Source organism: Triticum urartu, chromosome 3A (genome assembly GCF_056163025.1).
Source record: "Triticum urartu cultivar PI428250 chromosome 3A, HENAU_Tu73, whole genome shotgun sequence".
Lineage (NCBI taxonomy): Eukaryota > Viridiplantae > Streptophyta > Magnoliopsida > Poales > Poaceae > Triticum > Triticum urartu.
In genome coordinates, this window is record NC_141875.1 from 678,227,815 (window position 1) to 678,245,145 (window position 17,331).

A 17,331-nucleotide genomic window follows, 5' to 3' on the forward strand; every position below is an offset into this window, starting at 1 on the left:
TAGCAAGGAAAAATATTGGGTTGTCTCCCCACAAGCGCTTTTCTTTAAAGCCTTATAGCTAGGCATAACGAGCAAGAATAGATCTAGGTATTGCCATCTTTGGTAGGTAATCCATAAGTGGCTCTCATGATAGTTTCATATGGTAATTTTATTTTATTTCTTGGAAAGTGTTCCATGCCCTTTTTTTAATGGAAATTGAAATCTAATATTCCCTTCCTTCATATCGATAATCGCACCAACCGTTCTAAGGAAAGGTCTACCAAGAATAATAGGGCAAGAAGGGTTGCAATCTATATCAAGAACAATGAAATCTACGGGCACATAATTCCTATTTGCAACAATAAGAACATCATTAATTCTTCCCATAGGTTTCTTAATAGTGGAATCCGCAAGATGCAAGTTTAGAGAGCAATCATCAAAATTACGGAAATCTAGTAAATCACACAAAGTCTTGGGAATAGTAGAGACACTAGCACCCAAATCACACAAAGCATAAAACTCATGATCTTTAATTTTAATTTTAATAGTTGGTTCCCACTCATCATAGAGTTTTCTAGGGATATAAACTTTCAACTCAAGTTTTTCTTCATAATATTGCATCAGGGCATCAACAATATGTTCGGTGAAGGCTTTATTTCGATTATAAGCATGTGGAGAATTTAGCACGGATTGCAACAAGGAAATACAATCAATCAAAGAGCAATTTTCATAATTAAATTCCTTGAAATCCAATATAGTGGGTTTAGCAACATCTAGATTTTTATTTCTTTCCATCCCAGTTTCATCAATTTCATCATTAAGGTCTAAACACTCCGAATTTTTAGAATGCCTTCTAGGTAAAGGAAGATCATATTCAGTTTCATCATGACTCATATTGCAAAATAAAGATTTAATAGGAGACACATCAATAACTTTTAGATCTTCATCTTGATTTTCATAGGTATTCGGTTTAGCGGCCATCTTATTGACTAAGGTGGCTTGCATGTCCGAAATTTCAGCAGTCATCTTCTCTAGACGAGCAATCTGGGATCTTATACCCTCAAATTCTTTAGACATATCATCAAGCTCTTTATTCATATAACTCATAAAACTTTTTTGTTCTTTAAGTTCATTTCTAAAGAAAATATTATGCTCAAATTGCAAAACCATAAACTTCCTAATGTTGTTTTCGATCTCCTCTAACCTTTTAAGGTGAAGATCACCAAATCTTGGTTGAGCCATCGCGACAAACAAGAAATCTAACACACGAGCAAACAAAAAGCAAGCGGACAAAAAGAGGCAACCAGAGAGGGAGGATAGAGAGAGAGGGCGAATAAAATGGCAAGGGTGAATTGGGGGGAGAGGAAAACGAGAGGCAAATGGCAAATAATGTAATGCGAGAGATAGGGATTGTGATGGGTACTTCGTATATTGACTTTTTGCGTAGACTCCCCGGCAATGGCGCCAGAAATCCTTCTTGCTATGTCTTGAGCTTGCGTTGGTTTTCCTCGAGGAGGAAGGGATGATGCAGCAGAGTAGCGTAAGTATTTCCCTCAGTTTTTGAGAACCAAGGTATCAATCCAGTAGGAGCCCACGCTCAAGTTCCTCGTACCTGCACAAAGCGATAGCTACTCACAACCAACGCGAATAGGGGTTGTCAAGCCCTTCACGGTCACTTACGAGAGTGAGATCTGATAGATAGAATATTTTTGGTATTTTTGATATAAATATGCAAAGTAAAAAGTAAAAGCAAAGTAAATAGCAAAACAATATAAAAGTGATGGAGATTGATATGATGAGAATAGACCCGGGGGCCATAGGTTTCACTAGTGGCTTCTCTCGAGAGCATAAGTATTCTACGGTGGGTGAACAAATTACTGTTGAGCAATTGATAGAATTGTGCATAATTATGAGAATATCTAGGCATGATCATGTATATAGGCATCACGTCCGTGACAAGTAGATCGAAACGATTCTGCATCTACTACTATTACTCCACTCATCGACCGCTATCCAGCATGCATCTAGAGTATTAAGTTAAAAACAGAGTAACGCCTTAAGCAAGATGACATGATGTAGAGAGATAAATTCATGCAATATGAAATAAACCTTATCCTCGATGGCAACGATACAATACGTGTCTTGTTGCCCCTTCTTTCACTGGGTAAGTGTTGGGGAACGTAGTAATTTCAAAAAAATTCCTACACACACGCAAGATCATGGTGATGCATAGCAACGAGGGGAGAGTGTGATCTACGTACCCTTGTAGACCGACAGCGGAAGCGTTATATTAACGCGGTTGATGTAGTCATACGTCTTCACGATCCGACCGATCCAAGCACCGAAACTACGGCACCTCCGAGTTTCAGCACACGTTCAGCTCGATGACGATCCCCGGACTCCGATCCAGCAAAGTGTCAGGGAAGAGTTCCGTCAGCACGACGGTGTGGTGACGATCTTGATGTTCAACTGTCGCAGGGCTTCGCCTAAGCACCACTACAATATTATCGAGGATTATGGTGGAAGGGGGCACCGCACACGGCTAAGAAAACGATCACGTGGATCAACTTGTGTGTCTAGGGGTGCCCCCTGCCTCCGTATATAAAGGAGCCAAGGGGGGGCTGCGGCCGGCCCTAGTAGGAGGCGCGCAGGAGGAGTCCTACTCCTACCGGGAGTAGGACTCCTCTCCCTTTCCTTGTCCAAGTAGGAGAGGGGGAAGGAAGGGAGAGAGGAGAGGAAGGAAAGGGGGGCGCCGCCCCTCCCTCCTTGTCCAATTCGGACTAGGGGGAGAGGGGGCGCGCGGCCTGCCCTGGCAGCCCCTCCTCTTCTCCACTTTAGGCCCATGAGGCCCATTAACCCCTCGGGGGGTTCCGGTAACCCCCCGGTACTCCGGTTTTATCCGAAACTTCCCCGGAACACTTCCGGTGTCCGAATATAGCCATCCAATATATCAATATTTATGTCTCGACCATTTCGAGACTCCTCATTATGTCCGCGATCATATCCGGGACTCCGAACCAACTTCGGTACATCAAAACTTATAAACTCATAATATAACTGTCATCGAAACCTTAAGCGTGCGGACCCTACGGGTTCGAGAACAATGTAGACATGATCGAGACATGTCTCCGGTTAATAACCAATAGCGGAACCTGGATGCTCATATTGGCTCCCACATATTCTACGAAGATCTTTATCGGTCAGACCGCATAACAACATACGTTGTTCCCTTTGTCATCGGTATGTTACTTGCCCGAGATTCGATCGTCGGTATATCAATACCTAGTTCAATCTCATTGCCGGCAAGTCTCTTTACTCGTTTCGTAATACATCATCTCGCAACTAACTCATTTAGTTGCATTGCTTGCAAGGCTTAGGTGATGTGCATTACCGAGAGGGCCCAGAGATACCTCTCCGACAATCGGAGTGACAAATCCTAATCTCGAAATACGCCAACCCAACATGTACCTTTGGAGACACCTGTAGAGCTCCTTTATAATCACCCAGTTACGGTGTGACGTTTGGTAGCACACAAAGTGTTCCTCTAGTAAACGGGAGTTGCATAATCTCATAGTCATAGGAACATGTATAAGTCATGAAGAAAGCAATAGCAACATACTAAACGATCGAGTGCTAAGCTAACGGAATGGGGCAAGTCAATCACATCATTCTCCTAATGATGTGATCCCATTAATCAAATAACAACTCTTTGTCTATGGTTAGGAAACATAACCATATTTGATTAACGAGCTAGTCAAGTAGAGGCATACTAGTGACACTCTGTTTGTCTATGTATTCACACATGTATTATGTTTCCGGTTTAATACAATTCTAGCATGAATAATAAACATTTATCATGAAATAAGGAAATAAATAATAACTTTATTATTGCCTCTAGGGCATATTTCCTTCAGTCTCCCACTTGCACTAGAGTCAATAATCTAGATTACACAGTAATGATTCTAACACCCATGGAGCTTTGGTGCTGATCATGTTTTGCTCGTGGAAGAGGCTTAGTCAATGGGTATGCAACATTCAGATCCGTATGTATCTTGCAAATCTCTATGTCTCCCACCTGGACTAGATCCCGGATGGAATTGAAGCGTCTCTTGATGTGCTTGGTTCTCTTGTGAAATCTGGATTCCTTTGCCAAGGCAATTGCACCAGTATTGTTACAAAAGATTTTCATTGGACCCGATGCACTAGGTGTGACACCTAGATCGGATATGAACTCCTTCATCCAGACTCCTTCGTTTGCTGCTTCCGAAGCAGCTATGTACTCCGCTTCACATGTAGATCCCGCCACAATGCTTTGTTTAGAACTGCACCAACTGACAGCTCCACCGTTTAATGTAAATACGTATCCGGTTTGCGATTTAGAATTGTCCGGATCAGTGTCAAAGCTTGCATCAACGTAACCATTTACGATGAGCTCTTTTTCACCTCCATATATGAGAAACATATCCTTAGTCCTTTTTAGGTATTTCAGGATGTTCTTGACCGTTGTCCAGTGATCCACTCCTGGATTACTTTGGTACCTCCCTGCTAGACTTATAGCAAGACACACATCAGGTCTGGTACACAGCATTGCATACATGATAGAGCCTATGGCTGAAGCATAGGGAACATCTTTCATTTTCTCTCTATCTTCTGCATTGGTCGGGCATTGAGTCTTACTCAATTTCACACCTTGTAACACAGGCAAGAATCCTTTCTTTGCTTGATCCATTTTGAACTTTTTCAAAACTTTGTCAAGGTATGTGCTTTGTGAAAGTCCAATTAAGCGTCTTGATCTATCTCTATAGATCTTAATGCCTAATATGTAAGCAGCTTCACTGAGGTCTTTCATTGAAAAACTCTTATTCAAGTATCCCTTTATGCTATCCAGAAATTCTATATCATTTCTGATTAGTAATATGTCATCTACATATAATATCAGAAATGCTACAGAGCTCCCACTCACTTTCTTGTAAATACAGGCTTCTCCAAAAGTCTGTACAAAACCAAATGCTTTGATCACACTATCAAAGCGTTTATTCCAACTCCGAGAGGCTTGCACCAGTCCATAAATGGATCGCTGGAGCTTGCACACTTTGTTAGCTCCCTTTGGATCGACAAAACCTTCTGGCTGCATCATATACAACTCTTCTCCTAGAAATCCATTCAGGAATGCAGTTTTGACATCCATCTGTCAAATTTCATAATCATAAAATGCGGCAATTGCTAACATGATTCGGACAGACTTAAGCATCGCTACGGGTGAGAAGGTCTCATCGTAGTCAATCCCTTGAACTTGTCGAAAACCTTTTGCGACAAGTCGAGCTTTATAGACAGTAACATTACCATCAGCGTCAGTCTTCTTCTTGAAGATCCATTTATTCTCAATTGCTTGCCGATCATTGGGCAAGTCAACCAAAGTCCATACTCTATTTTCATACATGGATCCCATCTCAGATTTCATGGCTTCGAGCCATTTTGCGGAATCTGGGCTCACCATCGCTTCTTCATAGTTCGTAGGTTCATCATGATCTAGTAGCATGACTTCCAGAACAGGATTACTGTACCACTCTGGTGCGGATCTTACTCTGGTTGATCTACGAGGTTCAGTAGTAACTTGTTCTAAAGCTTCATGATCATTATCATTAGCTTCCTCACTAATTGGTGTAGGTGTCACAGAAACCTGTTTCTGCATTGTACTACTTTCCAATAAGGGAGCAGGTACAGTTACCTCATCAAGTTCTACTTTCCTCCCACTCACTTCTTTCGAGAGAAACTCCTTCTCCAGAAAGGATCCATTCTTAGCGACAAATGTCTTGCCTTCGGATCTGTGATAGAAGGTGTACCCAACAGTCTCTTTTGGGTATCCTATGAAGACACATTTCTCCGATTTGGGTTCGAGCTTATCAGGTTGAAGTTTCTTCACATAAGCATCGCAGCCCCAAACTTTTAGAAATGACAACTTTGGTTTCTTGCCAAACCACAGTTCATAAGGTGTCATCTCAACGGATTTTGATGGTGCCCTATTTAACGTGAATGCGGCTGTCTCTAGAGCATAACCCCAAAACGATAGCGGTAAATCTGTAAGAGACATCATAGATCGCACCATATCAAGTAAAGTACGATTACGACGTTCGGACACACCATTACGCTGTGGTGTTCCAGGTGGCGTGAGTTGCGAAACTATTCCGCATTGTTTCAAATGTAGACCAAACTCGTAACTCAAATATTCTCCTCCACGATCAGATCATAGAAACTTTATTTTCTTGTTACGATGATTTTCAACTTCACTCTAAAATTCTTTGAACTTTTCAAATGTTTCAGACTTATGTTTCATTAAGTAGATATACCCATATCTGCTTAAATCATCTGTGAAGGTGAGAAAATAACGATATCCGCCACGAGCTTCAACATTCATTGGACCACATACATATGTATGTATGATTTCCAACAAATCTGTTGCTCTCTCCATAGTACCGGAGAACTGTGTTTTAGTCATCTTGCCCATGAGGCACGGTTCGCAAGTACCAAGTGATTCATAATCAAGTGGTTCCAAAAGTCCATCAGTATGGAGTTTCTTCATGCGTTTTACACCGATATGACCTAAACGGCAGTGCCACAAATAAGTTGCACTATCATTATCAACTCTGTATTTTTTGGCTTCAACATTATGAATATGTGTATCACTACTATCGAGATTCATCAAAAATAGACCACTCTTCAAGGGTGCATGACCATAAAAGATATTACTCATATAAATAGAATAACCATTATTCTCTGATTTAAATGAATAACCGTCTCGCATCAAACAAGATCCAGATATAATGTTCACGCTCAACGCTGGCACCAAATAACAATTATTTAGGTCTAATACTAATCCCGATGGTAGATGTAGAGGTAGCGTGCCGACCGCGATCACATCGACTTTGGAACCATTTCCCACGCGCATCGTCACCTCGTCCTTCGCCAGTGTTCGCTTAATCCGTAGTCCCTATTTCGAGTTGCAAATATTAGCAACAGAACCAGTATCAAATACCCAGGTGCTACTGCGAGCTCTAGTGAGGTACACATCAATAACATGTATATCACATATACCTTTGTTCACCTTGCCATCCTTCTTATCCGCCAAATACTTCGGGCAGTTCCGCTTCCAGTGACCAGTCTGCTTGCAGTAGAAGCACTCAGTTTCGGGCTTAGGTCCAGATTTGGGCTTCTTCTCTTGAGCAGCAACTTGCTTGCTGTTCCTTTTTAAGTTCCCCTTCTTCTTCCCTTTGCCCTTTTTCTTGAAACCAGTGGTCTTGTTGACCATCAACACTTGATGCTCCTTTTTGATTTCTACCTCCGCAGCTTTTAGCATTGCGAAGAGCTCGGGAATAGTCTTATTCATCCTTTGCATATTATAGTTCATCACGAAGCTCTTGTAGCTAGGTGGCAGTGATTGGAGAATTCTGTCAATGACGCAATCATCTGGAAGATTAACTCCCAGTTGAATCAAGTGATTATTATACCCAGACATTTTGAGTATATGCTCACTGACAGAATTGTTCTCCTCCATCTTGCAGCTATAGAACTTATTGGAGACTTCATATCTCTCAATCCGGGGATTTGCTTGAAATATTAACTTCAACTCCTAGAACATCTCATATGCTCCATGACGTTTAAAAGGTCGTTGAAGTCCCGATTCTAAGCCGTAAAGCATGGCACACTGAACTATCGAGTAGTCATCAGCTTTGCTCTGCCAGACGTTCATAACATCTGGTGTTGCTCCAGCAGCAGGCCTGGCACCCAGCGGTGCTTCCAGGACGTAATTATTCTGTGCAACAATGAGGATAATCCTCAAGTTACGGACCCAGTCCGTGTAATTGCTACCATCATCTTTCAACTTTGCTTTCTCAAGGAACGCATTAAAATTCAACGAAACAACAGCACGGGCCATCTATCTACAATCAAACATAAACAAGCAAGATACTATCAGGTACTAAGTTCATGATAAATTTAAGTTCAATTAATCATATTACTTAAGAACTCCCACTTAGAAAGACATCCCTCTAATCTTCTAAGTGATTACGTGATCCAAATCAACTAAACCATAACCGATCATCACATGAAATGGAGTAGTTTTCAATGGTGAACATCGCTATGTTGATCATATCTACTATATGATTCATGCTCGACCTTTCGGTCTCAGTATTCCGAGGCCATATCTGCATATGCTAGGCTCGTCAAGTTTAACCTGAGTATTCTACGTGTGCAAAACTGGCTTGCACCTGTTGTAGATGGACGTAGAGCTTATCACACCCGATCATCACGTGGTGTCTGGGCACGACGAACTTTGGCAACGGTGCATACTCAGGGAGAACACTTTTGTCTTGAAATTTAGTGAGAGATCATCTTATAATGCTACCGTCAATCAAAGCAAGATAAGATGCATAAAAGATAAACATCACATGCAATCAATATAAATGATATGATATGGCCATCATCTTCTTGTACTTGTGATCTCCATCTCCGAAGTACCGTCATGATCACCATCGTCACCGGCGCGACACCTTGATCACCATCGTAGCATCATTGTCGTCTCGCCAATCTTATGCTTCCACGACTATCGCTACCGCTTAGTGATAAAGTAAAGCATTACAGCGCAGTTGCATTGCATACAATAAAGCGACAACCATATGGCTCCTGCCAGTTGCCGATAACTCGGTTACAAAACATGATCATCTCATACAATAAAATTTAGTATCATGTCTTGACCATATCACATCACAACATGCCTTGCAAAAACAAGTTAGACGTCCTCTACTTTGTTGTTGCAAGTTTTACGTGGCTGCTACGGGCTTAAGCAAGAACCAATCTTACCTACGCATCAAAACCACAACGATAGTTTGTCAAGTTGGTGTTGTTTTAACCTTCGCAAGGACCGGTCATAGCCACACTCGGTTCAACTAAAGTTGGAGAAACTGACACCCGCTAGCCACCTTTGTGCAAAGCACGTCGGGAGAACCGGTCTCGCGTAAGCGTACGCGTAATGTCGGTCCGGGCCGCTTCGTCCAACAATACCGCCGAACCGAAGTATGACATGCTGGTAAGCAGTATGACTTATATCGCCCACAACTCACTTGTGTTCTACTCGTGCATATAACAACAACACATAAAACCTAGGCTCGGATGCCACTGTTGGGGAACGTAGTAATTTCAAAAAATTTCCTACGCACACGCAAGATCATGGTGATGCATAGCAACGAGGGGAGAGTGTGATCTACGTACCCTTGTAGACCAACAGCGGAAGCGTTATATTAACGCGGTTGATGTAGTCGTACGTCTTCACGATCCGACCGATCCAAGCACCGAAACTACGGCACCTCCGAGTTTCAGCACACGTTCAGCTCGATGACGATCCCCGGACTCCGATCCAGCAAAGTGTCGGGGAAGAGTTCCATCAGCACAACGGCGTGGTGACGATCTTGATGTTCAACTGTCGCAGGGCTTCGCCTAAGCACCACTACAATATTATCGAGGATTATGGTGGAAGGGGGCACCGCACACGGCTAAGAAAACGATCACGTGGATCAACTTGTGTGTCTAGGGGTGCCCCCTGCCTCCGTATATAAAGGAGCCAAGGGGGGGTGCGGCCGGCCCTAGTAGGAGGCGCGCAGGAGGAGTCCTACTCCTACCGGGAGTAGGACTCCTCTCCCTTTCCTTGTCCAAGTGGGAGAGGGGGAAGGAAGGGAGAGAGGAGAGGAAGGAAAGGGGGGCGCCGCCCCTCCCTCCTTGTCCAATTCGGACTAGGGGAGAGGGGGGGCGCGGCCTGCCCTCGCAGCCCCTCCTCTTCTCCACTTTAGGCCCATGAACACTTCCCCGGAACACTTCCGGTGTCCGAATATAGCCGTCCAATATATCAATCTTTATGTCTCGACCATTTCGAGACTCCTCATTATGTCTGCGATCATATCCGGGACTCCAAACCAACTTCGGTACATCAAAACTTTTAAACTCATAATATAACTGTCATCGAAACCTTAAGCGTGCGGACCCTACGGGTTCGAGAACAATGTAGACATGACCGAGACATGTCTCCGGTCAATAACCAATAGCGGAACCTGGATGCTCATATTGGCTCCCACATATTCTACGAAGATCTTTATCGGTCAGACCGCATAACAACATACGTTGTTCCCTTTGTCATCGGTATGTTACTTGCCCGAGATTCGATCGTCGGTATATCAATACCTAGTTCAATCTAGTTGCCGGCAAGTCTCTTTACTCGTTCCGTAATACATCATCTCGCAACTAACTCATTTAGTTGCATTGCTTGCAAGGCTTAGGTGATGTGCATTACCGAGAGGGCCCAGAGATACCTCTCCGACAATCAGAGTGACAAATCCTAATCTCGAAATACGCCAACCCAACATGTACCTTTGGAGACACCTGTAGAGCTCCTTTATAATCACCCAGTTACGTTGTGACATTTGGTAGCACACAAAGTGTTCCTCCGGTAAACGGGAGTTGCATAATCTCATAGTCATAGGAACATGTATAAGTCTGAAGAAAGCAATAGCAACATACTAAACGATCGAGTGCTAAGCTAACGGAATGGGTCAAGTAAATCACATCATTCTCCTAATGATGTGATCCCATTAATCAAATAACAACTCTTTGTCTATGGTTAGGAAACATAACCATCTTTGATTAACGAGCTAGTCAAGTAGAGGCATACTAGTGACACTCTGTTTGTCTATGTATTCACACATGTATTATGTTTCCGGTTTAATACAATTCTAGCATGAATAATAAACATTTATCATGAAATAAGGAAATAAATAATAAATTTATTATTGCCTCTAGGGCGTATTTCCTTCAGTAAGGACACCGCAAGATCGAACCCAAAGCTAAGCACTTCTCCCATGGTAAGAACTACCAATCTAGTTGGCCAAACCAAACGGATAATTCGAAGAGACTTGCAAAGATAACCAATCATGCATAAAAGAATTCAGAGAAGATTCAAATATTATTCATATATAGACTTGATCATAAACCCACAATTCATCGGTCTCAACAAACACACCGCAAAAAGAAGATTACATCGAATAGATCTCCACAAGAGAGGGGGAGAACTTTGTATTGAGATTCAAAGAGAGAGAAGAAGCCATCTAGCTACTAACTATGGACCCAAAGGTCTGAGGTAAACTACTCACACTTCATCGGAGGGGCTAGGATGATGTAGAAGCCCTCCGTGATGATGGCCCTCTTCCGGCGGAGCTCCGGAATAGGCCCCAAGATGGGATCTTGTGGATACAGAAAGTTGCGGCGGCGGAATTAGGTTTTTGGCTCCTGTTCTGATCGTTTGGGGGTACGTGTGTATATATAGGAGGAAGGAGTACGTCGGTGGAGCACCGAGGGGCCCACGAGGCAGGGGGGCACGCCCTAGGGGGGCGCCCCCCACCCTCGTGACCACCTCTTTGATCCCTTGCAGTAGGGTTCAAGTCTCCTGGATCACGTTCGGTGAGAAAATCACGTTTCCGAAGATTTTATTTCGTTTGGACTCCGTTTGATATTCCGTTTATCCGAAACACTGAAATAGGCAAAAAACAGCAATTCTGGGCTGGGCCTCCGATTAATAGGTTAGGCCCAAAAATAATATAAAAGTGGAAAATAAAGCCCAATATAGTCCAAAACAGTAGATAATATAGCATGGAGCAATCAAAAATTATAGATACGTTGGAGACGTATCATGTATACGATGAAAACCTTGTGACACAAGAGATGATACCAAGATATGCACCAATGATGTATGTATGCTATGGGAAGTATGATCACTAATGTGCACAAGTCACGTTGCCGGCAATACTCAAAGGCTAGTCTCGATGGTAAGCGACGCAAAAGAGGAAGGCTATGATGGCTAGCAAAGTAATGGCAAGAATGATGTATCACGATACCAAGATGAGGGTACCATTCTTGCTTACGGTATGGTGTCAAAATGGTGTAGCGGTTGTTGTCGATAACGCGTCCATGGCGAAGATGAGCGGCGGTGATGTTGATGTCGAACCGTACCTAAATAGCCGAAACACAATAGGATACGGAACCGCAACTCAAATTCTCAAAGCACAATGTGGCAAAAATGTAGCGGAGTGCGAAACAAGTAAGCAATGGTGGTTGCGGAAAGTGGTGGAGGTATGGGTATGTGTATGCGGAAGTGGGGCGGTGGCTGCAATTTTCGAGGGGGGGGGTTCAGTTTCGTCAAGGTTTTACGGACGTCCGAGGGTTTACGGTCGTCCGGTCGTCGGACGTCCGGTGCCTGGGCGAAATTCGGGCACGGGAAGAACGGCTAGGGTTCGCGATGGGGGGGACGAAATTCGTCGAAACCGAGCGATTTCGTGGATGGAAAAGGTGGAGACGAAGGGGAAAAGCTAGATCCACTCAAGGAAAAGCAAATCCACGGATCAAATCCAACAAAATTTCATCACACCAACAAATCACAAAAAATTGGGGCTATTTTTGCGGGGAATTTTCGAATTAGGAACAAAATCAACAAAAACAAAGCTAGAAACACAACGGGGAGACTCCAAAATCGTGATCAACGTGGCTCTAGATACCAAGATGATGTAGGGTGGAACCCTATGTGGCCGATCTTTCACGAAAGGAGCGGATCCCAATGAAGAACACGGGGAAGAACAAAGGGAAATCACAAGGGGAAACACTAAAACCAACAAGAAATAGTCACACATATGCTAGATCCTCAAACACATAAAAGATACATGATCCACGGTCAACTAAGGATGGTACAAGTAGCACGATCTTCTCCATGAGGAGGTCTTGAGGTTCTTCCCATGAAGGGGTCTTGAATCTGCTTGGGGGATCTTCTTCGAGGAGGCGCTATCTCCGAGGAGAAGGTAACCAAGTGGATGAGCAAAGCTCTCATACAAAATATGAGCTAATCCTTTGCTAACCCTAACTAGGAGGAGGGAGAGGTATATTTATAGTCTTAGTGCAAAAGAGGGGCGAAGTGGAGGGGTACATGGGCTTCGGCCCGAAACTGGACGCAGCCTGGGTCCGGTCGTCCGTGAGACGCCGGTCGTCCGGAGGCTCGCGGAGGTACGGACGTCCGTAGATCTTCGGATATCCATAGATTAGGTTTTGTTGCCACGGCGTCGGACATCCGTAGGTGTCCGGTCGTCCGGTCTTCCTCGGACTTCCGCTAATTTTGTTCTGTTGGCGTAGCGTCGGTCGTCCGGAGGGTTTCGGTCGTCCGGAGCCTGGGAGTCGTCGGACGTCCGGTCCTGGTCGGACATCCGGTCGCTGTAGCTTTCGTTGGCCTGAGTTCCTGGGGCTGGCGTGACCTTCAGGGGCCGGACGTCCGGGCTGCGCCGGTCGTCCGGTGGCTGTAGCTTCCGTGGCAGTTCTTCTTCTCCGTCTTCACGTCCACCTTTCTCTTCGGATTCTCCTTGCTCCTTAGCTTCTTCATGGCTAACTCCTTAATACCTGAGTATGCACAATGTCTCCGTTTGAGGTAGTAGCCATGTCTCATGTGCATTGAAGTGGACTTGTGAGAGGAGAGATGTCACCTTGGTTTCGAGAGCTCTTGCACGTGCTTGTATCATGGGTCCACTAGGCACTTGGTGCGACGATGGTAGGTCCATGGGGATGACCTTGGAATGCTCTGCATCATAGTCTCGTCCGACAACTACAGTAGCACTTTCTCCGGTCTCAGCTAGGAGAGATGCATCGGTATTTATTTTGACTACACCTTGAACTGGCGGGATCCATTTTTCGTCGAGCCTTTTGGTTATACAAACTGGTTGTGCAGTAGCCTGGGTACAGTTCCCCTGATCATTTTTCTACAGCCTTCCCCCATACTGGTCAACTGAAACCTCTGCCTTTCTTAAATCTTCCTCGTATTGTTTCAGAAACTGCACAGACCCTTTGATTGTCTCCCTGCCATTATTTCTCAAGCAATCCTCCCTGTGGTACCAACATCGCCAGAGTAACAACAGGATTTTGGCGCGCGTTTCCTCGTTCTCTGTGTCCAGTACTACTTGTAGCCAGTTCTCGCCCGTGAAGCAGAATTTATTTTCAGCAGGTAGGTTCTAGACCTCTCTCGTAGCAGCTCTCAACGCTCTACTCCATGTACACATAACCACTGCATGATGTTCATTTTCTATCCCATTTCCACAAATACTGCAGGTAGCATCCAGTTCAAGTGTTGTTTTCCATTTGTTCTCCTTTGTTGCTAGGGTATTGGTGGCCATCCTCCATCCAAAGATTCGTACTTTCCCTGGCACCTTGGATTTCCAAATTAGGTCCCATATGCTCCGGCCGTTTGGGTCCCTAGCCGAACTTGAGGCATTTTGTGCTAGTTGGGGGAGGCTCATCGCAACAAGTTTGTAGGCGCTTCTCACCGAGAACTCGCCATTTTTTTCGTGATGCCATGCCACGCAGTCCTCCACACCCGAGGACGGAATATGAATTTTGCATATTTCATCTGCATGTAACTGTTTACTTCTACCTCTTCATCAATGAAAATCAGCAGTCTGCTACTTTTTCGTCAAAAAAGATGCCAAATACTTGACATGAGAAATCACAGGCCCTAATCTTGAGTGATACTGAGTGTTAGATTTGATTCTAGACACCAATGAAAGGCAATCAGATGCCATATTGATGGATAGCACACCTTCAGTTTGATAAGCTTTCATAGCACGCCGAAATAGCTAAAGCTTCAACAACTTCAGGATCGGGCATCCCAGGAAATCGTTCATTGCATGCAATCGACGGTGATTCCTAGCAATGAAACCAATACCCATACAGTGAACATCAGGAAAGATTGCGGCATCAACATTGATATTAACCATACCTGCTTCAAGTCTTTCTGGCCGAGATTCCCTCGCTTCCACACTACGGTGCAGAGGGCGTGGGATCGCCCAGTCGCCTCAAGCTGTGCTTTCAAGAGAATCAGCACAAAGCTCGTGCGAATGGCCCGAGACCTGAAGATTTGGGCCAAGGGCTTCTTCAGCGAGACAAAGCTTCAAATTCACTTCGCAAACGAGATCGTGCTCTGCCTCGACATAGCTCAGGAAAGTAGGCAACTGACAGTAGATGAACTCCAGCTGCGGAAATGGCTCAAGATGCGAGTCCTTGGACTCGCCGCCATCGAGAGGGCGCGTAAGAGACAGGCCTCGCGCGTCACCTGACTACGTGCGAGGCGACGCCAAGATGGCGTTCTTCCAGGCAAAAATCTACTCACGGCGCTAAAAAAACTTCATCCATGCCCTACACACCCGAGACTCCATTGCCACCTCCCACGGCAACAAGGAGCGGATCATTCATGAGCACTTCCGATCCTCGCTAGGCACAAAATCGCCTCGCAGCCGAACCATCAACGGGGAATCCATCCACCTGCCGTCCTTGCCGGTAGCCGGCCTCGACAACCTCTTCACCGAGGATGAGGTGTGGGTGGCGATTTGCAAATCTCCGGGGCCGGACGGCTTCAATGGCACTTTCTTCCGCTCATGCTGGTCCATCGGCGATCAACAACGCTACAATCATTCTCCTGCCAAAAAAGGATGGGGCAACGGAGATCACCCACTTCAGGCCCATCAGTTTGATGATCCATTCGATAACCAAGCTATCTCCAAGGTTCTCTCGATTAGATTGGCGTCAGTCATCGGCTCCATCATCTCACCGGCGTAGACGACATTCCTGAAGTCGAAGTGCATCCACGACAGCTTTCTTTTCGTACAGAACTCCATCCACGCCCTTCACCGTCGCAAAACGCCGGGCCTGCTAGTAAAGTTAGACATAGCAAAGGCGTTCGACACCGTCTCCTGGGAATACCTGCTGGAGCCGCTCCAACAGCTAGGGTTTAGTGCGCGATGGCGGGACTGGGTGGCTCGTCTGCTCGTCTCGGCTTCTTCAGCGGTCTCTCTCAACGGCTCGGTCGGCCCAAGCATCCTCCATCACCGTGGGTTGCACCAAGGAGACCCGCTCTCCCTCTTCCTCTTCATTTTGGCCATCGACCCACTGCACCACCTCATCGCGGCGACACTAGATCAGCAGCTGTTACATCGCCTCCCAGGCCGCGACCTGGTGCTTCGTGTAAGCCTCTACGCCGACAACACGGTTATCTTCATAAACCCTAGACGAGAAGAGGTAGATTCTCTGTTGCACATCCTTAGCAACTTCGGCAAGGCAACTAGGCTCTGTATCAACCCGGCCAAATCCACGGTCTTGCTGATCCGTTGCGAGAACATCAACGCCAAGGAGGTGCTCCAGGGTTTTGCAGGCTCCATCGCCCCCTTCCCCATCAAATATCTTGGGCTGCCGGTCTCTACAGGCCGCCTTCGTTTGGTCCACCTCCAGTTCATCATCGACAGAATCAAGGCAAGGCTTGCGGGCTAGAAGGGCAAACTGCTACCGATGGCCGGCCGCCGCGTCCTCGTCCGATGCACGCTGAGTGCCATGCCAACCTTCGCCCTCACCGTCCTACGTGTCCCAAAGAAAATTCTCAAGGAGATCGACAAGTGTAGGCGACGTTTCCTCTGGTGCCAGGACGACGAGATTTCGGGCGCCAGCTGCAAGGTCAACTGGCCAGCGGTCTGCGCCCCGACGGAGCAAGGAGGCCTGGGCATCCCTGACCTGCATCGTTTTGGCAGAGCGCTACGGCTGCACTGGCTCTGGATTTCCTGGCACCACCCGGAGCGGCCTTGGGTGGGCACCGAGCTGCCTTGCGACGGCGCGGACAAGGCGCTCTTCGCGGCCTCCACCAGCGTTGCGATCGGCGACGGGGCTCGGGCCTCCTTCTGGCTCTCTTCATGGATCGGCCAGGGCTGCCTCTCGCAACAACTCCCACAAGGTTGTTCAGCTACTTGCGGCGCAAGAACAGATCGGTGCGGGAGGCCCTCAGAGACGACACGTGGATCCGCAACCTTGTCCACGACAACAACCGCCATCTCCTGCCGGACGTCCTCGCCCTTCATCGTCTGCTCCAGGGGACGGACGCGCAACTACAACCAGGAGTGCCGGATGACCTGACGTGGAGTAGAGCGAGCTCAGGAAAATACACAGCGAAGTCGGCCTACCTGGCGCAGTTCTAGGGTAGAACAGCGACCCATTTCAACCGTCTGGTTTGGAAGGCCTGGGCGCCTGGCAAAGTCAAAATCTTCGCCTGGTTGCTCCTCCAGGATCGGCTCTGGTGCAATGACAGACTCCAGAGGCGGGGCTGGACAAACGCTTACTTCTGCCAGCTCGCATCAGAAACCTGGAGTCCTCGCGCCACCTCTTCTGGAGCTGCCAGGAAGCAGGACGGGTGTGGGCCGAGCTGGGACTGTGGCACGGCTGCTCGGCTCTCACCCCGGCCGAGAG